This window comes from Vicugna pacos, chromosome 5 (genome assembly GCF_048564905.1).
Source record: "Vicugna pacos chromosome 5, VicPac4, whole genome shotgun sequence".
In the NCBI taxonomy this organism is placed as follows: Eukaryota; Metazoa; Chordata; class Mammalia; order Artiodactyla; family Camelidae; genus Vicugna; species Vicugna pacos.
Window position 1 is genome coordinate 24,420,691 of NC_132991.1, and position 23,595 is coordinate 24,444,285.

Below are 23,595 nucleotides of genomic sequence, written 5' to 3' on the forward strand. Positions count from 1 at the left end.
AGGTGCATTTCCTAGGCAGGGCCTAGGGGGTCTGGGCAAGAGGCCCAGTGGCTGGATTTTTTGTTAAATTTGGCTTAAATCAAAATAAAAATGAGTTGATATAAGGTCTGAACAAAACTTTTGCTAGTGAAATGGGAGACTGAATTATTCGGCTCCCGAAGAATAAAAAGATACCTTGCTCCTTCAGGCGCCAGGCATCCTCACACGTCCTCAAGCCACGGAGAATCTCGCGGAAGTGTCTGAGGATCAATTCTCGCGATTAGGTTCTCGCGATATCAGGAGTCTGTAGGGGAAGCCCACCACCACCCTTAAGGAAAGGAAATACCGCTCGTCCAGGAGGGGTCGCGAGCTCCGAGCACCCTTGACGGTTTTAGGTTCACTCAGGAAGAAACCGAGCCAAGTAAAAGTCAAACGGACTAAAAGGTAATCCCTTGGGGAGCTAGACTCAGAAGCAGCACACGTGCGTCCCGCCACACTTTCCTCAGAAAATTGTTCAGGTCATACCTCATGCCTCATATCTGAACTCGGCTACAGAAATAATACTGGAAGTTGTGCCTCAAAGGCCAAATGGCTCCCGTGCGAATAGACCCCTGAGGGAATACCAGCTGAATTTATGTATGCTTGCAAGTGCTTAATTGGGAACTAAAGGAAATCAAGTCCTGAAGTGGCCAATCGGGTTTTTTTTGACACCCTAAAACCATTGTGAGCATGCAGTTAAAGCCTGCAGTCTTCTGGATCTGTGCCTTAAGGGTCTACTGGAAACAACAATGGTAAGTGTTTTTTTCCTCTTTTCTAACATTAGATTAGCAGTGAAAAATATTTATGGGGCTAGCTCCATGGATCCTTTGAATTGGAGAAACATCTAAATGGTTAAAATTTTAGAGAATATTCAGCTTATACTACTGTACCTATTTTGATTAGTATGCAGAAGCCCCAAAAGTCTTCAAAATTCCAAAACAGCCTCGTTGAAAGATTTGTAGAAGACTAGTGAAAGATTAATGATATAAAAGGTACCTAAAATTTTAACTACTGCTCTGCTCTGTCTTTCTGTATTTGAGTACTCACTCTAGGAATTTTCTGTCTGAATTTCCTTTCTACTCTGAAGACACTATTAAATGGAAATGGGACCAGATGAGGCTGTAAGCAAGCCTCTTCAGATCAAAGGCTAAACTGAGGGCTATAATTAGAGAAGATCTTAAACTCAGGGAGGATCCTCAAAAGTATTTGTAAATGGATTACCAAAATGGGAGGCCACAGGTCTGACTAAACTTACTATAGCTGATATTTGAATGATAGGAAATATTTTTGGTGGAAGGTCTTCTCCGCTAAGCTAAATGAAGGAAAGTAAAACATTCCAACATAGGTGAATGCGTATGCCAGACCTTTGATATGGCTGAAGTGGCCACAATTCTTTAATGGAAAAAACAAACAAACAAAAAAACCCAACTGTCCTTGTTTTACAAATCTGATCTTTACAGGACCAGAGGTATATATATTTTGTTATATTGATAAATGAATATTAGTATTTTGAGGTATTGATCATTTAATTTGAGTTTTCAGTTGTACATTGCTTCACATACAGAGATTTAATTTTTCTATGTTGATTTTGATCCTGCAAAGTTGCTAGACCATTTACTAGTTCCAGGATTTTATTTTAGTAGTTTCCTTAGACTTTTACATGTAGACCATAATGTTGTCTATGAATAAAAGTGGGTTTGCTTTTTTTTTTTTTAAACCTTCGAATCATGAGGCCAAATTTCTTTTGGTGCTAGCTGGGGCTTCCAGTAAGACACTGAACAGGAGCAGTGAGATTAGAGAACATCTTTGTAAGAAAACAGCCACCTCTAAGCATGATGTTACCTGTAGGTTTTGTGTAGATGTCCTTTACCACATCAAGGATTCTCTGCTATTCCTAATTTGCTGAGTATTTTTAACATAGAAAGATCGTGAATTTTAAAATATGTTTTCTACATCAATTGATATAATCATGTTGGCATTCTAATTTAGACTGTTAATACAGGGGGCTAGATTGATTAATATCTGAATATTCAAACTTCTACCAGCCTTGCATTTCTAAGATAAACTTAACTTGGTTATGTCCTGATATTAATGAGGGATTGATTAGCACTTCTAAAAAATGCTTTCTCCTGGGGATTTGGAGATCAGGGTAATGGAACTTCATAAAAGAAGTTGGAAAATGTTCCCCCTTCTATATTCTGGGACAGATTGTATAGAATTTTTGTTATTTCTCCTTTAAAAATCTAGTAGAGTTCACCAGAAAAATTATTTAGGCCTAGTGATAGCTGTTTTTGAAAAGTTTTAATTATAAAAACATTTTCTTTAATAGTTATCAAAATACTAAGATAACCTATTTAGTGTTTGAGTTTTTGGTAAATTGTGTTTTTTGAGGAATTAGTAAATCTCAGCTAAGTGGTGAATTTTATAACCTTGGAATTATTCATAATAGTTGCTTATTTCCTTTTACTGTGTGTGAAAATGGTAACAATATCGCTGTTTCAGTTTCTGATGGAGGCAAATTATACTTTCTTTTATTTACATGGTCAACATTGCTACAAATTTGTCATTTTTTAAGAGTCAGCTTTCATATTTATTATTATTTTTTATTCACTTGGTTTAGGTTTGCTTTGCTTCTGTTTTTCTGGTTCCTTTATGTAGAAGTTTAGATTATTGATGTGAGATCTGTGTTCTTTTTATAAATAAAATATTCACTACAACAAATTTCTTTCTAAACACTGCTTTATCAACATCACAAAAATGTTTCCACAATGTGTTGCCATGTTCTTTCAGTTTAAAATAATTTTAATTTTCCTTGAGATTTCTCTACTTGTGGATTATTTTAATTTTTGGTTTTTTACTTACCCAAGATAAAATCTATCATAGTTAATTCTACATACCTAGTTATAAAAAAATGTATTTCAGTATTGTTGGAATGTTCTATAAACATATACTAGATCCAGTTGATTGATGGTTCAATTCAGTTCTTCTGTGTCCTTTGCTGAGTTTCTATTTACTATTTCTATTACTGAGAGAGGAATTGTTATGGATTTGGTTGTATCCCATCAAACTACTATGTTGTAGTCTAAACTCCAGTACCACAAATGTGACCTTATTCAGAAATAGGGCCATTGCAAATATAGTTTAGATGAGGTTCTACTGGATAGGGTTGGCCCCTAATCCAGTGTAACTATTGTCCTTATAAAGAGGCGCGCACACACACACACACACACACAGAATGCCATGTGAAGAGCTTAGAAGCCAAGGAGTGCTAAAGGCTGCCAGCAAAGCCCCAGAGGCTAGGAGAGAGGCATGGCACAGTCAGGAGAAGGAACCAATCCTGCTGACACTTTGATCTCAGACTTCTAGCCTCCAGAATTGTGAGACAATAAATTTCTGTTGTTTAAACCAGCCAGTTTGTATTACTTTTTTTATGGTAGCCCTAGGAAAATAATACAAGGATGTTAATATCTCTAACTATATTGTAGATTTTTATATCTCTTCTTTCAGTTCTGTACATCATTGCGTCAGGAGGTTTGAAGATCTGTTATATTTAGAATTGTTGTATCTTCTTAATGAATTAACCTTGGTTGCGTGTAAGTGTTCTCTCTTTTTCTTTCAGTTTCTCTCTTTGTCTTTCAATAGTTTGGTCTGTCTTTACTTCCTACTTGAGCAGAATCTCAAGGTTAACTCAGGGTGGGCCCTCTTGGATCTTTTCTGCAGATGCTTATAGACCTGGGCATATACTCCAATGTTTGCATGTGGTCTTCTAGATTCCAGGTAATATGTTAAAGCTTCAAAGCCCCTATGGTTATCTCATTCTCCAGCTCTACCTTAAAACTTCTTTTGGTAACCTGTCCTTTGCCCAAGCTACTGTCCACTTCCTGAAAGAGGCATGCATTTTATCAGATGCACTTAATTGCTTTCAACAAATGCCCTTAGAGAAAGCCTGCTCACACTGGGAGGTCTTGGAGTCAGGTCAAATAAAAATAGCCTTGCAGGTAAGATAATTTTTAGAGGTCCTTTTTATATCATTTTTACAGAAGTTACCTTCAGCTTTCTTTTGATTAATATTAACATGATATAACTTTATCCATTTTTGTTTACCCAATCTATATCATTATATCTGAAGTGAATTTCATAGCATATAATCTGTCCATGTCTTTTAATCCATTCTGACAATCTATGTCTTTTAATTGGTTTGTTTAAAATATTTATATTTATTATTAATATATTTGAAATTAGATCTGCCATTTTATTTGTTTTCTCTATATTCCTCCATATTCTGAACCTCTTTTTTCCCTTTCTTGTGTTCTTGCATGTTATCTAAATATTACCTAATGTTCCAATTTATTTTACCTTTAAAATTTTTTTTACTAGCTTTGCCTGTACATTTGGACCTTTTTTGGTATGTGTTGAATTCTATATTCACTTCTAATTGAGTTTAGAAAACTTATCACAGTACAAGTTCCCTTTTCCATCTCCTTTCATTACATAAATATATATATGTGTGTATATATATGTGCATATATATATATATATATATATATTCATTCTCCAGAATTTAATTGAAAGCTTCACCAGAAAAATCTTATACTTTTTTATTCTCAGTGATCAAATACCTTATAAAAAATAAGGGAAATTATTATACTGTATTATCTGGAACGTATCATTTGTCAGGCTCTTTCTTTCTACTTGAAACTTCCAGATTTCCTCTAGTAGTATTTTCCTTCTGTATAAAGAACTTCCTTTACCAATACTTTTAAGAACAGTCTTGTTGGCAACAAAGTCCATTTTTCTTTATCTGAGAATGTTCTTATATTATCTTCATTCATAAATGGTATTTTTGCAGATTATAGAATCCTGAGTTGATTATTTTGTTTTGTTTTGAGCACTTGGTCCACTTCTTTCTGGCCTTCATAATTTCTAATGAGAACCCCACAAGTATTTGTGTTTTTGTTCCTCTACAGACAATATGTCATTTTTCTATGACTGCATTCAATATTTTGTCTTTGTCTTTAGTTTTTAATAGTTTTATTACAATGTTTCTGGACTTGTTTTGTTTTTATACTGTTTAGGGTCTGATCAAACTTTGGAAATTTTCAACCATTTTATTTTCTTTAAATCATTTTTTAGCATTGCATCTTTTTTTCCCCCTCTCTTCTTGGACTTTTATAACATAAATGTTAAACCTTTGGAGACTTTGATCAACTTTTTTCCAATGATTTTTCTCTCAATTCCTGCTGGATCTTGATAGATCGATTGATCTAACATCAAGTTCACTGACTCTCATCTGTAATTCACTCAGATATTGAAATCTTCTGCTTGTTTCCTTTTTGCTGAGGTTTTCTGTATTTCCATTGACTTCAAGCTAGTTACAATTGTTTGTTGCAGTATTTTTATAGCAGCTTTTTTAATACTTTCATAGCTTAAGTCCAAAATTTGTTTTATTTCCACCTTGGCATCTGTTGATTGTCTTTTCCATATGAATTGAGATTGTCCTGGTTCTCCACATTCCAAGTAAATTTGGATTATACCCTGGATACTTAAAATATTATGTTATAATTCTCTGAGGCTTGTTTGAATCCTGTAGAATATTCTTTTTTTTTTTTAAGAAAATTGACATGGTTAGTTTAGTACTGCAAGTTCCAACCTGCCTTCTGTGGGCAACAGGTCCAATTTCAGTGTAGTTTTAAAATATTTTCATATTCTCTTTGGATTTCTCCCAAGTATCGGTTACCCATTGGTCAGATTGGGGCTTGGGATCTGGTCTAACTGTTAGTAGGCTTTTCATATATTTTGTCAGGCTGACTGGAATGCAATCCATTTATGCACAGCTTGGAAGTGAGCCCAGGAGCACATAAACAACTTTCTAGAGCTGCTTTTCTGAGCTCCTCCCTCATCACGATCTCCCCGGTACTCTCTTGGTCTCTGGAGCTCCTCTCTGTTCCTCTGACCAGCAGTCTGGGGTTTGTTTGCCCTGCTCCACTGTGTTCCTTTGGAGCTGTGCCAACATCTGGGCCCAAGAGGCAGGAGGACAGAGACCCAGAGGGAGAGAGAGAGAAAGAGAGAGAGAGGGAGGGAGCGTGCAAGAAATTGAAAGCATCAGAAGTTTGCTATCTTTTCGGGACAACAGATTCCCTGGTCAGAGAGGAAGTTTCCCCTCCTCTGCTAGGCCTCTACTGCTGACTGTTGTTATAACCAACACCGGATTGTTTAGGGACTGGTGCACAATAGGATGATGGATGTTTTTTTTAATGGAAAAAAAAAAAAAGAACACAACAACTATGAAGGTATCTACACTGTTCCCCTTGTTAGGCATCCCCTTCCTTAACTTCCAATCCTGCAACAGAAGCCTTCTCTCTGAGCTTTCTCTGACTCCAGCCCAGTGCCCACTTCCAGCTTTGGGTTTCATTAAGATCAGGTTGGGTTGCATTAAGACCAGAGGAAAAGTAAAATGGCAAACTAACTTTCAGTTCACTGATATTTCAACCACCCCCACCCTCCTCCCAACTAATCTGCCTAGTACTCTTTAATTTTTAGAGTTACCTTCTGTGCAGGTTTTACAGTTCTGTTGTATGTCATAGACAGCATGCTGACACCACCTTACCTGGAACAAAGCCTCAGATAGATTATTCCTTAGTGCAATTGCATCATTGTACAATCCTTAAATACTTACTGAGAAGCAACACAATGATTTTTTATGTACATGTTTCCGACCCAGACTGCCTTAGTTCAAGTGCTAACTCTGCTACTTACTAGCTGTGGACTATGTACAGGTTATATGAAATCTTTCTGTCTGTCTTCTCATACTTTTAAAGGGAACAATGACAATAATAGTATCTCCCTTGCAGTAATCTACTTAGTTATTATGAGTAAGTGCTTAGAATAGTTCTTGGCACAAGGGGAGTACTGTATACACTTTGTTGTTATTAAAGTTCTAAATAAAAATGTAGTTTCTAACTCACCATCTGTATTGTACAATCTGAAGAATAACTACTAATCCAATGGTAGAAATGCTAGAATGAATGTGAAATTACTATGTTCATTTCAGATTCTGCAAAAATGCAGATTCTCTCTTTCTAGTTTAGGTCTCCACTTTCCCTTTTATCCCATGTCCTTCAGTACCTTATATCAGATTGTCCTGTGAAGATGCAGTGCAAATGACCTGGTCTGAGCACTGTAGCAATTAAATCACATAATCAGAAAGCTAATTTCATTGCACTTTGAGAAGGTTATTAATTGCTTATGTATATACTTTGGGGGAAGTCAAATATTGGGCAAAGGCCGTATGCTGATAGTCATGCATCAGTCAGGATTCAAAGGGAAACTTAAAACCAAGCTTCCTCAGGATGAAGATAACAATCAGAAGACTGCTGCTATAATGTAGGGAAAAAGAAAAAAAAGCAAACAAAAAAAAGCAGATCATCTCTCACTTATCCTCCTCTACACAGGGTAGGTCACTAAGAGTACACATTAGAGGTTGAGCAGAATTATTACCAGGATTTTTTTTTCCAAAAATATCTACACAGATTTAAGCTGAAAGTCAAAATGGAGCACACTCATATTTGCTGCCTAGGCAAAACAAGAACGTAACATAATAATGTTGGAAGGATATCTGAATGGTGTCTAGCCTAGAGGAAAGTTTACAGTGGTCTTAGACAAGTTTATAGAGTCTGATTAAAAAGTCAGGACCAACTATGTGTGTGGTATGTGTGTGTGTACACATGTATGTGTATGTGTGTATACATATTACACATGTATGTATAACATTTGCTGTTCAGTGAGATAAAGAAGATCAAAAATAACTATTTTATTTGTTTAGTTTTTTGAAGACTGAAGAAACCCCAATATATAAAACAATCTTCTAGGCAGTAGCTGATTCAAGCATTTCTGATGAAAGGCATCACTGTGAGTTTTATCTCTGAAATTTCATGTTTCCAGTAACTGCTATGCATAAACACCCCAAAACTAAGTTATAAGTGGTTGATAATCATTGAAATATAAACTATGTTGATAAGTTGAACACTTGAAAGTTTGAATTTAAAATAAAAAACAAAAAACCTTGAGATTCAGATGTTTGAAAACTGGATCTAAACTGGTTTAAGCAGAAAGGAAATTTTAATTCTCTCTTTTTTAATTTAATCTAATTTTTGTTAATAGAGGTACTGGGGATTGAACCCAAGACCTCATGCATACTAAGCATGTGCTCAACCACTGAGCTATACCCTCCTACCCCAAATTCTGGTTTTCTTGCAAAAGAATGTTCAGGGGCAAGGCTGGTCTTTGGCATGGCCAGAATCAGAACTCTGTGATATCATCTAGATCAGGTTTCTTTTATTCTCAGCCCTTGTCTGGAAGTCTCAAGCTCTGTGTGGAGGCAGAGGATACCAAGAAGGTAGTGGTGAGAGGAGCCACTGTGGAGAGGTCTACCCTCAATGGGAAGATCATTTTATCATTGACAGTGTTCAGAATTGTCTGTGAGTTGTGATAACAAAAGGCATTCTTTTTTTAGGTTTTAGAGTTGTCTTAAAAGTCTCTCTATACAATTCATACCCTGTAGCCTGGCCCTGGGATGACAGGAACTTCCCTCACCATTCCACGCTATGTGAGAGGAAGAGGATGGTAGCAGTTCCACCCCCTGTATTCTTTCAGGGAGAAAAACACTTGCTTCCCTCTCAGGAATCTCAGCAAACTTCCCACTGTGTCTTCATCCCTCTTACTGGACACTTACACATCTTTGACCCAGTGCCTATGGCTGGGAGAGTGCTTCTCACCCATTGGCTTAGCCAATCGTGGACACACTGACTCCCTAACTCCACCCACATCATAGAGGTGAAAGTGGCTTACTTAGGAGTCAATGGTGGCTTCCCAAAGGAAATTTAATGTTGTCTTTTACCAACAGGAAAATGGATGGATGTAGTTTGGTACATTTTCTCAAGAATTTATTATGTGCTGTATCTAGGTGACTTGGTATGAAGATGAAAGTGTTGATTATTCTGTGTAGCCTGGGATTGCAAGGTGGAATTTTTGACCCTCTTTCATATCATGACAGACACTAGAGGTTTGAATGTTTGAAACTCCCTTTTGTCAACAGAAACAGAGACAAAACAATCCAGTCCTAAAAACATGCGTCACTAATTACCTCTATCTATGGTAACTCTGTGACCAGCAACATGCATGGAATTTTCAATGAGGTCCATGTTTGCATCTGTATTTGGTTACATATATGAACTTCTGTTCATTGTTTATGGATCTTGACAGGTTGAATCAGCAAGCATACAACACAATTGAATGCATCCTTGAGAAGTAATGACATAACTGATTTTAGACCTTTTATGTATATCCTGTCAAGGTATACATCTTTTTCCACATAGGTTTCTGCAGGAAAAAAAAACAAATAAAGAATAATACAGTATTTACCATTTTACCACTTGAGGAACTGTAGCAAGCCTAATTTGACAGTTATGGACTACACCAGAAATCAATAAACTATGGTCCATGGACCAAATCTAACCCACTGCTTGTTTTTGTAAATAAGGTTTTTATTGAAACATAGCCCATTCATGTACATATTGTCTATGGCTGCTTTTGCCCTATAATGGCTTAAAAATTTAAAATATCTACAATCTTGCCTTTATAGAAAAAGTTTTCCAACACTGGGGCTGTACTAATGGTTATATTCACTTGGCACTTACTATTTGAGATAAATGGTCTAAATGCACAATACGATTTTATTCTTCTAACAAGCCTATGAAGACTTCATGTAATCATTCTAGAGATGAAAACTACAGAAACAGACAAATGAGTAGTTTAATATCACAAACTTAGCATGTATAGACAGCCAACTGAAAACTAGATTTTTAAAAAATTTAAAGCCGTTTTATTTAACTATTACTTCCTCACATTCTACAAGTTTTCTAATTTCTACTAAGTTCAAAAAAAAGATAGTTAACTTAGGAAGTATGGAGTAACATAAAGAATTTTTGAGTAGGGAAACAGAAAACACAATTCTAGGCTTGGTCTTGTCATAAATTACCTGTAAGAGTAAAGAAATTACTTTAAATTTTCTGTCATCAGCTTCTCCATCAATGAAAAGAGGCAGTACTATGAAATGACCACTGAGACCTCTTTCAGTTCTAAACCTCAAAGGTGTGGAACTAACTAAAAAATAAAATAAAGCTCCCTGTATCTAAAAGATAAAGTAGATTTAATGTACTCTTAATAAAATTAGCTCAAACAAATCTATATGACATGACAAGGTAGAATATTAACTAACATTGAACTGATTCTGATACGGATATTGGTTATTTGGTAAGTTGATGTAAAAATTATTTTTTGAACAATTGATTTGAGGGCAAACCTAGGGTCATTGTTAAATTTAGATAATGAAACATTTGTTAAGAAATTACTCAGTCTTTCCACTCATACTCCTCTGCATTCCCTGGCTTCTTAATACTATCATAGACATTTGTTTGAATTTTAAAATCATGTAACATGAAAAATTCAGTTAATTGTCCACAGGATTAAATTGCAGAATGATGTTCCTTCTTAAAACAATGGCATATGATTCCTGCAGACATCAATTTTTTTTGGTTTAGTGTAATTCTGTGCAACTACAGAAGAGCACTCGTTATATTGTGTTCACTGTTTTTTTTTTTTTCTTGAAGGGTGTAAAGTTTGCCCTCAACAGTCACAACATTGTCTCTCAATGTTTCTCATACTCTACAGCTAATTTCAATGAATGTTAACTAGAATTCTCATGTTTGAGGGCAATCAACTCAGTTTAGGGCCACAGACAAACTGGAGCACGTTGACATTTATATTTGTCTTGATTTGTCAAAGGCTGTGTGTACAGATGTGGGAAACGAGAGATAAAGAGAGACACAAATTTCTCTGTGTCATAAGGAAATCTATCAGCTAATCAGCCTGGAAGAAACATCCCTGTGTCAGTCATTTCATGCAGAGATATCAAGTGACAACTCTAAAGACAGTGACGGGATTAGGGAACCAGCTCTCCTGCTGCTTCCACATCAAATTAGCATTCTGAAACTTAAAGAAACCCTTTAGTGGAGTTTTGGAGGAGGTTCGTATGTGCAGGGAAGTGACACACTTGGTTGCTAAGACACACCTGTGTGTGCACACCTTTGAACGTGTGCATACATACATATGTGCAGGTGAAAGTGCCGTCCATTTTTCTAACATATAATCAAGCGACACGTTTTAGAAGTCTAGAAAGCTAAAGCGGAAAAGTGTCTGCACAAGTGAACCATTCTCTTGAACCCCGCTGAGCTTCACCACACAGAAGGTGTCATAGAAACTCATAGTGAAAAAAGACCCTCCGGCCATATTCTTTGGCAAAAGTTGGCTTCTAATCAGTGTGTATAGTTATAAAACTGACATTGCATTTTTTTCAAATCCCAAACTTGCTGTCATTATCGTGGCCGTTGTATGTGTTTGGGGTGGGGGGTATGTGTGTGTGTGTGTGTTTCCAAGGGGACAAGTGGAACCATAGTGAGATGGCTGAGGTCAGATCAGTTGTTCAATACAGACTGAATGACATGACTGGAAATAGGTGAAAATGTCTGTCATAATTAACGCATTACTCTCTGATTCAATGTGTGTATGTGTGTGTGTATCAATTTTCTCCATTTATATTATTTTATCAGCCTACTAGTAATTCTTTTAATAATAATAATCTATTTTATGAGTACTATTTCTTCAAAAGAAATACTATTTTCTAAGACTTCTAATGAACATTTATTTTTAGAAAGGATTTTATTTCAAACGCATGAAGCATTTATATAATAAATCATCAAAAGATGTAAAATTACATCATCTGGTTATATTTATGTTCATGAATATAATGTGACTTTTTTCCCTTCACATAGGTCTGTGCTGCTGTCAACCTCAACCTTTCCAAGCGACATTTTCATTTAGAATCTTATCATTTTATAATTACTACTTTTCAGAACTCCCAGAGAGTGAACAAAAGCTTCCACTTTGTATTTCCATTGTTATATTTCTTTGAAGAACAAATTAAATTTCGACCCCAGCCAAAACAAACTTTTAAATGGCAAAATAAATCTAGAATTATGTGAAAAAAAAAAAAAACCTCCTAGGGAAAGCTTGACTCTGGATATCATAAGTTCAGGTGTATTTAAGATAATTTACTACCATGTTTTCTTTTCTTTGTGCAAGGCTATGGCGCCATGTGCTGCCTTTGTAGTAGGAAAGGGAGGAAAGAGCTAAGGTCTGAAAAACATTACTGCAGAAATGAGCTGAGGAAACTGGTTAGTATATCATTCCATCCTGTCCCAAGAACAAAGACAGAAAGCTGCGTTTTCTTTCCCAGCTTAACTCACATCTATCTCTTTTACATACCCTTTTCCTATTAACGTCAACGATGTGAGGGCACGGAGAAGTCTAGAGTCTGAATCTACAGAGTTAAACTACATTGGCTCAATGTACCAATAAAAAAAATTAACAACTCCTTTGGGATATGCGGCCATTTACCTAATCTTCTTCCAAATATCTTGACCCTATGGAAGCAAAACGGACAATTTCATGTACCGTACACAATGTGCCAAATGGACTTCAGGGCTTGAAATTTATTGGTTATGATTTGACTCTCACGTAAAATGACTCAATAAGCTCACTTGGATCTGTCCCTGCAAGTTGTCGTATTAGACAATCCTTTCTTCTCTTCAGTTCACCATGTTGCTAAAATAAATTGCCTTCTCTTCTTTCTTAGTTTTGGCTTCCCCTGTATTTTCCTTTGATTTTTCTGTTCATTTCTCCTATACTCTTTCTTGCTTCTGAATTCTTACCTTTCCTCCTGCTGAGTGTAAAGATACCTTAAGGCCATGCTGCTGCTCAATTAAAGGAAGAAAGTAAAGCTGAGCTATTTAAGTAAAGAAACCATTGCACCTTTACTCTAAGAATAATGGAATTGCAGTATCATGAACATATACTTTTGCATTCTCTCAAAATATCCTGAACAAAGTCATTAAGTGCATTGTGAAGGTTTTTTTGAAACAACACTTTGCAAAATTTCCCTTAAAGTTTCCTGGATTTTCCCTAATTTGGTAAGACCTCTCATTTCTCAGCTCTATCACAGTGTCTGACTTAGTATTGTTTTTGTATTTTTATTGACTTTTTATTCACCACTGACATTTTATTAATCTTAATATTTATTGCTTTTTCAAGGGTTTTTTTTTCAGTTTAATTGCTTTACTCATTTGGCCCTATTTTTTTCTTATTTCCTTTTTATAAATTTTTCAGATCGTAAATTTTTAACATTTTAAATGGATATGCACATGCACACATACACACACTAATCTAAATGGTTAAGAAAAGTATTGGTGCTATCTCAAAGCCTCTATGCTGATAAAATGTTCTAGAATTCCTTATGTTAATGTCAGTAAATGAAAAGGGGACTCTATGGACACTGGGTGCTGTATCTTAGATCTCCTGATGCAGGCGTTATTTTAATGTTCAATATCTCTGGACGTTTGTGGTCAATGGAAGAGTGAGATCAAGATAAAAATTCTCATCTGGAAAATAAAATGAAGCTTAAATTTTCGTATGTTGGCATATTTTATCTTTATATCAAAGTTATTGGAAGCTCTTTATTTATAGACAGAAAATCTGGAGTTTAGAGAGGAAACGGAGTTACTTAAGGGCATTTTGTTTGTAGCTTTCAAAACTTGACTGAAAATCCAGGAGTCTTGACTTTAAGTCCCTGACTTTTTTCACCCTACATCCCTACTTTTGTCACCTACATTGGGCTTGTGTACCACTGGGTTACAACGTAGATTAGTGGCTATACACTGAGTCTCTGAGGTCAGATATGCTTGGGTTAATACTCTGTTTTATCACTGTGTAGCTGTGTAACATTGACTGGGTAAGTTAGTCAGTATCTCTAGTATCTTACTTTTCTCACTTATAACATGGGGGAAAGAGTAGCATATACTCCCTACATAAATAAGGAAGAGAGAGAGAGATTTATTTTAAGAAATTGGCCTACACAGTTATGGGGGCCATCAAGTCCAAAATCTGTAGGCAGATGCACTGGCTGGAAACCCAGGCAAGAATTGAAGTCACGGTCTTGACCCCAACTCCACAGGGCAGTCCAGGAAAGTGGAAACTAAGCTGGATATCTATGATACAGTCCTGAGGTTGAAGCCCTTCTTATCTAGGAAATCTCAGTTTTTGCTCTTAAGGCCTTCAACGGATTAGCTAAGGCCCACCCACATTATGGAGGGTAATCTTCTTTATTGAAAGTCAGCTGATTATAAATGTTAATCACATCTACAAAATACACTCATAGTAACATATCATGGGTAACCCAGCAACTAGTCACCACAGCCTGGCCACGTTGACATAAAATCAACCATCACATATTTTGGTATAGAACACTAGCAAATGTGTGGGGAAACTGAAGCACTTTGGAGGGGCAAAAGCTGGAAAGATTCTCTCTGTGCAAAGCCAGGGCATTGCCATCCACTGTCCTTAGACTCTTACTGTAGTTTGTCATAATGGTTAAGGCCTCTACATTTCGATTGCTCTGCTCTGCCACTTACAACCATGTGGGCTTTGGTGAGCTGCAATTTCTACATGGCTCAGGCCTCTTACCAAAGAGAGTGTTAACGATACTCCCCTCATGGTGGAAGGAGTTTGCTAGGACTAAATAAAGTAATATGTTAAATTTCACAGGACAATGCCGACATAGACTAGTACTCAATACAAGTTAGCTATTTTTATTATTTCATCTGATCTTCACTTTCCATGTGATTGGCTTATTACTAGGGTAAAAGATAGTTTTTGTCAAAACTGTAACGTATTTGAGAATGAAAGAGAAGTTTGTGAATATTTTCTCTGGTAAATCAAGCAAAGACCAGGGTGTCCAGAGAAAACCAAGTCATGTAGTTAACCCAGCTGTGCTGAAATTTGCTGTGGATTTCCTTTCAGAATTGGAAGTGCTTAAAACATTGTTTCTTAACTCTTTGAAGTTTGTTTTTTGGGGTTTTTTCTTCGTAACTTGTTAGTCATCACGTATAGTTTGATTTCTGGCAGCTCAGATGGACACAACTGCATTAGACAGTCTGTATTCATTTCTTGTGGGTAGGTGGTGTTAGAGAAAATTTAATTTTTCCTGAGGGTCCCCGCAAATGGAATTTAGCTAGTTTTATGACATCAAATTCAACTTCTTGCTGCCATTATTCAGTATGTAGGTATACCTGCATGAAGGTTGGATCTGCAGCCAGGTTCGAATCACTGAATACATGATAATTCATAGTTATCCCCATTTTTCTATGAGCAAGACAATTTCTGCCTCAGAAATTCCATGTTGCCATGGTAGCATGCTTACGTCATATGACACGTGAAATAGATATCTTACGGTTGGAGTAAAACCCACTTGATAAATACTGTATTTTATTTAATTGTTCATATATTGAATGCCCTTTGTTTCAGCTGAACTTTTGTTTCCCCACGCCGATTTTAAGGAAGTACTACATTTTTCTGACCTTTGTCTTTTCTACCATGACAGGCTATCCCTGATAGCATCCATAGCCCCAAACTCTAAAAGTTTGCTAAACTCAATCCACAAGGAATGACTGGTATACTGTTCAGGGTTCAATAAGAGAAGCAGATCCACCATGAGTGATACGGAATAAGAAATTTAACAAAGTGATTAAATGTTACATCATTCCTGTTGAGCAGTCTACATAAGCCTGCTGTAACTGCATCTGCCCATGGGCCTAATGTCTGTAAAGACATCAGCTGGAAAGGGCAGATAGACATAAAGAAGGAGAGACCAAGGAATAATAGGAACTTGTTGGGCACACCAGGACCATGCCTGTTTCTCACTGCCTCCAGGGGTCAATGACACAGGTGATCTGTAGTGTAAGCTGGCACCCCTTCTGCCCATGTGCCTATGTGCCTTCCCCAGGGTTCTGGGGAGTTGAAGGAAGAGGTCTGATAAACCTGGCTGTTATCAACACCAACAAGATGAGTGAGATCAAAAGCAATTACATAAGTGCATGCAAACAAGGGCCTTCCGTATGAAAACTTAGACCATAAAAATGCCTGCTTCCTTGTTTCTGCCCTGCAAATCTCATGTAAATTTCTCTTGTGGCCAACTCTGACCCAGGAGCCTGTAGGAAAAGGAACTCTGGGAAATGTAGTTCTATCTAAGCTGACACAAGACAAAGACACTACCAATGGTTTCAGTAAGTCTCTCATAGCTAAATATACATTGGAAAGTGCTTAGTGTCATTTCCGTAACTGTTCTCATTTTTTGCCTTTGGAGGCTCTGCTGTGCTGGAGGTCTTTGTGGCCAGTCCTGGTTCATTGTTTGAGACCTACATGCTGCCAAAATTTAGCAGTGTCAGGGCAAGACTCCGCCTAATTTCAACTTCTAATTTAATTTAATTTTAAGACTCCATCCTCCTTTAATAATAGAAAGCATTATTACTTTAGTAGTAATATAAAGAGCAAAATTTTGAAGACAATATTCAGGTTGCTATCATGTTGATAAAGCTGAGTGTGGTCAATGGTTAGGAATGCTGACTCTGGGATTAGCTTAGGTTTAAACCATGGCTCCACTTCCTACCAGTTGTATGCTGTGGGACACGTCACTCAACCCCTCTGCTCCAGGTTTCTCATCTGTGAAATATGAATAATAATAGGAACTGCTTCATCAGGTATGGGCATTAAATATTTCCAACATATAAGGTGCTTAGACCATGACCATGCTTAGTAAACCTTGACTAATAACATTATACCACAGATCTACTTGACTGAATAATCAGTTGTACAATATTTCACCAAAGTCCTCATGATTAGTAAAAATTATCTGCCTTATCTTTTTATAGATAGTCTGATCTGTAAAAGAAAATGCTATGTTGGATATTGATCTCTGTTTCCATAATACACCTTATAATTTCTTGTCCCATGGGAGAAGTCTTTCTGGAACAGAGTTTACTAAAGAGCCTGACCATGCCTGTCTGCTTTAACCTGCCTGTCCATGACCAAATTTAGGGTGTGCATGGTCCTCTTCTTTTCCTGTATCTCATGGATTTGGACAAGTGGGTTTGGCCCTGAGAAACGTTAGAGAGACCAATGCTTGTATCAACAACTGCTTAAAGATTTTAAACACTACATTTTGTTTTCTATTTCTTTCTTTCTTTTTTTCAGTTATGTTGAGCTCAAACATATCTACGAATAAAATATTTCCATTGACTCTGGGAACCACCAACAGCCCCAAAGTGTTGGCTTCCTGTTGTGCAAGTGGAGCCTGTTTGTCCCAGAAACCCACTCTAGGAAGCAGTGCTCTCCCCTACACTTTATTGCTCCCTGTTAACACGAGGTGGCTAGGATACCAGGCAGCTGTCTTTCCAAAATTTCAAAGGAGCAGATTGAAACTTGGAGCCAAGTTTGTCCATATTTGACCATTTTCACCTTGTGAAGTTGTGATGGAATTTACCACCATGCATTAGGTGGAAAATTTGAGTAATTGCATTTGCTTCAGTAAGTAAAATATATATTTTATTATCATTCTTAGAGTTGAGGAAATTATGTTTTCTAGCTTTGTTGTACATAGATCAAAGAAGAGACTCTCATTTATGCCAGATTTCACTATATATTAAATGAGCTATTTTTGGTGAGATTATGAGGTAACCAAAACTCCTTTTAGTTTAATTTTACTTTTAACTGGATTCAGATTGCTTTAACTGAAGAGTCAAAGGGCCTGACCTCTAATTCATTAACATAATCAGAAGCACATGTAAGCTACCGGCTGCCAGTCTGTTTGCGAGGCAGAGACTACGGGAGACACACAGCAGTCTTGGAGGATTTACTCAGTGGTACCCTCCGAGTATTGTTAGGCACACAGGCAGAGAAAGGATAAGTAGGGAGAGAAGGAAACCAAGAAAAAGAAATGCCGTAAAGTAAAAGTTGGCATGCAGATTTAAGGTTTAAGCAATTGTTTTCTAGGTGGAGAAATCACGTAAATAACACCCCGCCCCCTGCCCTCAGGAATACCAATCCATGGTTTTATTTATTTTGTAATTCCTGAAAATTCCAGTGACAGGTGATCGTAACAGCTCTTCTTGAGACCCGCTGTCTAGTAGAGTATTAGTTGTCCAAGCAAATTAACTTTTGGTAAGGGTTTAAATAGGAGAGGAGAAGAATATTTGGTTTCAGATTTACATCGTGACACACAGGTAAAGGATAGGAGAGCCGAGAGAAAATCCTTTGCAAGCTGAAACAAGAGTATATTAAAGTGGGTAACAGATGGGCACCCTCTGATTCTCACGGGCTCTACCCAGAAGGATTTTTGGAAGTGTCCTCCTTTTCCAAATTACTTTGTTCTTTGTAAAACAAGTCTCATCTTTGTAGAGGATAAAAATTTCAACCCAAACCTTAAAGAAATGAATTAGATACAGTACAATTCAGGTTTTTGTTTTCTTTTCTGCCATCTGGCAAAGGGAACCAAAATATACGAGGTATCTTTAATGTTACAAATACAAAAATGCAGAGAATGTCTCACAAAGTTGGCACCACTGACCCTGTAAGATAACAACCTCAAACACTACCCTCTACTAGGATTCTCCATTGAACAGTGTTACCATTTCCTGAAATGCCATAATAAGGAGTAATTTGATTGCCTGTCTGTTGGTTTGCTTTTGGTGTCATGCCCTACCTCACCTTTGTATGGTGGAATCAGCAAAGCTGAGTCATTGGTTATTGCAGTGCTTTATTGCCTTACTCATATCTTTAACGGAGCAGAAAGAGATTTGTCTCTGAAGACACATTTCATGTAGGATGTTGGTCATTCTTAAATTCACATTGCTTTCTCTTTACAATTTAATCTTGCAAGTCATATTTCTGTATTGTATATAAAATATATGTCTTTGTCTCATAAGACAGGGGCAAGAGAAGTATTGATATTTTTGTGATCCAGAAACACCCTTCATCTTTAAACTGATCCGAGAGAATGATTCAATTACTCTATCCTTAAGCATTCATTGTGAAGCAATTTTAATATTACCAAGACTCTTTCCCAACAAGTTTTCCCTACAAATATATTTTGATGACCCATATAAAGTTTCATTAACTCAGTCCCTGATACAGTAACTGGTAGATAGTAATTACTCAATGATTTGAATGGACTGGTCTGATATTTTATATAAAGCAGCTGAGATTAAATGGAAACATACCTAATGGCCTGGATCTGAAAAGCCAGTGCTAAACCTTGTATAATTAATTCTCAGTAACCAGTGGGTGTTAGCCATTTTGCAGAACATTTGCCATCCGGTGCCCATTTCCCACTACTCATCACTTATTCCCTGCACACCTTTCTTTCCTACTACACTTCTCAAGTGGACTTTTCTGTGACCCTTCCCAAAACTCATACATTGCTTGATTTCTCAGTTTTTCTTAGAGCACTCATAGTGTCAGGCATTTTTTTAATGCCTAAGTTGTCCTTTTGTCTTTTTTTTTTTTTGAGAGTCCGAACGATTGGTAGACAGACAGACAGACAGACTTACAAGCCAGACAGGATTGTATTCAAATCTGGCTGCTATTACCTGCATTCACATTAATAACCCAATATAGAGACTTACTGTCTTCATCTATAAAGTAGATGCAATGGCTGCCTCAAAGGATTCTAATTTGTAGAACAGTAGATTTTCAGTAAATATTCCTTTTTTTTTACTTTCCCTAATTTCCTTTCCCTCCCTAATTCCTGACCTTGTTGTTTGTTTGCTTGCATTTTTCATTTCTTTGCTAATGAAAATTATGTTTCTTTCCATTTATCTCATTGTTCCTGCCCGAATGTGGCCAGCACTGTCCTCCCAGGTACCTTTACCCACACATCTCACTGTCATTATCTCATTGATTATGATATTGAAAGATGAACAGTGATTTTTCACATCCGTGTCCTCTTTGGATTAATGCCCCTGACCTCTTCTGCATGCCTTGGCATCGAATGTACAATAATATACCTCTTTAGTTCTATACTCTAAGTAGTAGAACATTCTGACTCTATAACCTTGTTTTTCATCATTATTTTGCCTAATGGTTGGGTAACAAATGTTTGTCTTTATTCTCATATAACTAGGAAAGAAAACAACCTTAAAAAATAAAAAGGTCTTTCCCCTTTGTTATTCAAGACTAGCATTCTTTAGTGCCTTGCTGTTCGAGATGTGGTCCCTGAATGAGTATTCACATTTGAGCTTATTAGAAATGCAGAATCTTAGAGCCTACCTAGACCTGGTGAGTCAGAATCTGCATTTCCACAAGATCCTCAGTTCATTTCTATGCACAGTAAACTTGAGGACTGCTTTAAACCATACTGATTTAAAAAATTGAAAGCCATTTTCGAACTGGAAAAAAATCAGAAAAATAGAGGCAATATTCAAAAATCATTTATAAACTAGTGAATGGAGGGCTGAATAGACATCTAACTTTTGAAACCTGCCATAATATAAACAATAAACTAATTGCCAGTAAAAGTGACAACCGACAACATCAGCCGTGACAAAGGAGAGGGTTGGGTAGATTTTCCTGCTTAGTGCTGAATGAAGCCATGATAAATGTTGTTCGTAACCACCCTGATGTTATAAAGAAAAAATTACCAAGTGACATATTTCTAGATTAAAAGGAAATATTAAAACTGGCTTTCAATATTTAAAGCTTACTTAACTAGTAACACTTCGCCTGACACTGACTTATGTCATTTTATTTCATTCTTCTTTTGATCCATGCAAATAGTTACATGGTTTAAAATATATTATCATGTCACCTTTTTGAATAGATTTGATGAAAGACTTTTTTAATACTGGGTGATGAACCTTATGGCCAAGCCTTGATGAGACAATGTTTGCAAGAAAGCAGTGAATCCAGGCAAGAAGAAAGCCTTATTTTCCTTTTTAAAAATAATGAAAATGCATTATTTATACCTGCTCTTTCAATATTGTGCTCACTGATAATTAATGAGAAGTTTTGTGACCATGGATTTAAGGTGTTTCCCTGCATGTAAGAGTTGTCCATCTCAATTTTACTCTCAGGATCAAAAAGTAGCAAACTGTAAGTTTTGTTTCCCCTTTGATCGTAAAGATGCAAAGGGTATTGAAAGAAATATTAACATAAAATAAAATTATTTCTGTTCTGCGTGATTTTAAATTTACTCAAGTTATTATTTTTTCTTCTTCTTTGCTTCAAATTCAAAGAACAGGGGTTCCTTTCCCATACTTGGTGTGCAGTGCATCTTTTTTCTCTGAGTTAATTCTCCAAGTCTGGTCTGTCAGCCAGTATAAACAACACTTGATGAATGAGACTCAAGGTGTTTAGTCACCTGAAGCAGCTGTTTGAAGTAACTCTGCACACAGCCTGAGGCCTGTGTTTTCACAGCTGTGAGAACTCTTCAAAAGCTTTCCCTCTTGGCCTAGCTCTTTGCTGTGGCTTTAAACTCTTAGCGCAAAATCTGGACTATTTCAAAAGAGCAGAATGAAACTAGAGACAGTAATTTTGCATGATTTTGAGCCAAAAATGGCCTAAAGTAAATAAATGAAGTACATTTGAAAGTGCTTTACCTAGGTGGGCTATATATCTGAGAATTGTTCTCCCTCTCTGTGTCCCCATATACTCACTTAAAAGGGAGATATGTGGCTGAAACACTATGCTCTGTTTATATGGCAGTATTTTCATTTTCTGTTCTGATTCTGTGACACCAAGGCTAAAACCTTATGAGCTTGGAACTATATGTACCTGAATTAAGTTTAGGAATTGCTAGATGTTTGAGAGAGTTCCAGGCTCATAAATCGACCAAGGGTGATTAAAAATGGCATTCTTTGCCAGCCTGCTTAGGTGATGCAGGCTTTTGAAGTTCCTCTGATGTCTTCGATTGGCCTGGCATGCTTACCTCGGAGCAAACTTAACTGTGACCGCTACATTTGTTATAAGGCTTTGGGCTTCCTTCAGCCTAGTTTAACAACAGCTGTTTTTCTTCCTCTTATATATAATGAAAAAGACATAGTTGCTTCTTACAAAGAATCTCGTTTCTTCTTTACTAAAATGATCTAAGGGTCATTTCTGCTCAGAACAACAAACTTTTTTTTTAATTCAAGGATTTTATTTCTAAATTTGGTAGATAGCTATTTCCTTTTTGGAGCTACTTGGTGTTATGCCAAGTAAAGGATACTTGACTTCTATAAAATTTTCATGTGATTTACAATAAATAGTCTTCCAACTATTCTCCCTTTTTAATTAAACAGAATCATTTGTATGGTTTATCCATTCGCTTTACAAATATGTATTTAATGTCTGATAGGTGCCAAGAACTGGGTTAATTGCTGAGAACATAGGAGGAAAATAGACAAGGTCCTGTCACCATATGGCTTAACATCTAATTGGGAAAGAATGCATTAAATAAGTAACAATCAAAATAGGTCTGCGAAGAAAGAGCTGGAATAGAATGAGAGCAAATAATCCTTAACTGAATCTATCTTACTTCCTCTGAAGCTATGCCTTTAAGATAATGCTAAAATCAACACTGACAATGAATTTTTATTGTAATGTTATCTTAGTGCATTAGTTATTATGAGAAAGTCTAGTTTTTATCATTATGGTTTTCACATTGACTCATGCATACTTTGGCCCTTATATGTTTCTGAATCTCGTTTTTCAAAAATATGTTGAAATTTAAGTGCATTTTTATTATCCTCAAATTCTTTTGTAAAATATTCAGAGTACTTGATATAGCACAGAATTAAGGAACTATGGGATTTATGCCAATTTGTTTAGCTATATATTCTGCTCTGAATGATTTCCTAAGAGAAAGGTAGAGTCAGATTAAATTCACCCATTCATTTATTCATTCTTTACACAATTGATTGACTGCCTACTATGTGCATTATTTGTTCCTGAAAATACAATAATAAATAAATCACATCTCTTGTATTTGTAAGCTAACAACTATTTCTGTAACTAGTAAACTCTGAAGTTTCAGTGACCTGACAATAGTGGGCACATTACAGCCTAAGGATTCTCGCTTGGGTTTTAAACTCCTTGAGCTAAGAATGGTTATTTCTTTTTTAAGTGACTGAAAAAAAATCAAAACAAGAATACTATTTCATAATATGTGGAAATAATAAAATTCAAATTTCAGTGCCATAAATAAAGCTTTAATGGAACACAGCCACATCCCATCACTTCTATATTGTCTTCAGCTGCTTCTGCTCTATGACAGCAAAGCTGAGTAGTTGCAACACAGTCCATACGGTGCACAAAGCTGAGAATGTTTACTGTCTGGTCCTTGACCGGAAAAGATTGCTGACCCCTGGCCTCACGTAACAGAAGTTCATTTCTTATGATATAGTTGTCCCTGATCCATACGTGTCCCTCCTCAAAGTAAAGATTTAGGGACCCAGAGTCCCTCCATTTCTGGTCTCTGGAAGTCGTATTTAACATGACATTCCATAGGTGTTGGGCTTATTTAAACACGCTGGAAGGACAAGAGCAAATGGTTAATGTATGAGCAATTTTTTTGAACCAGGCCTGGGTGTATGAGAT

General features: G+C 36.5%; 1 long non-coding RNA gene across 2 annotated transcripts in view; it reads left to right on the top strand.

Moving 5' to 3' along the window:
* Positions 1–301: 301 nt before the first annotated feature.
* Positions 302–23,595, top strand: part of LOC140696588 (uncharacterized) — a 208,168-nt gene continuing 184,874 nt past the window's right edge. For both annotated transcript variants that reach the window (XR_012073078.1, XR_012073077.1), the window contains exon 1: positions 302–770. This is a non-coding gene — a long non-coding RNA (uncharacterized lncRNA). The remainder of the gene's footprint in view (positions 771–23,595) is intronic.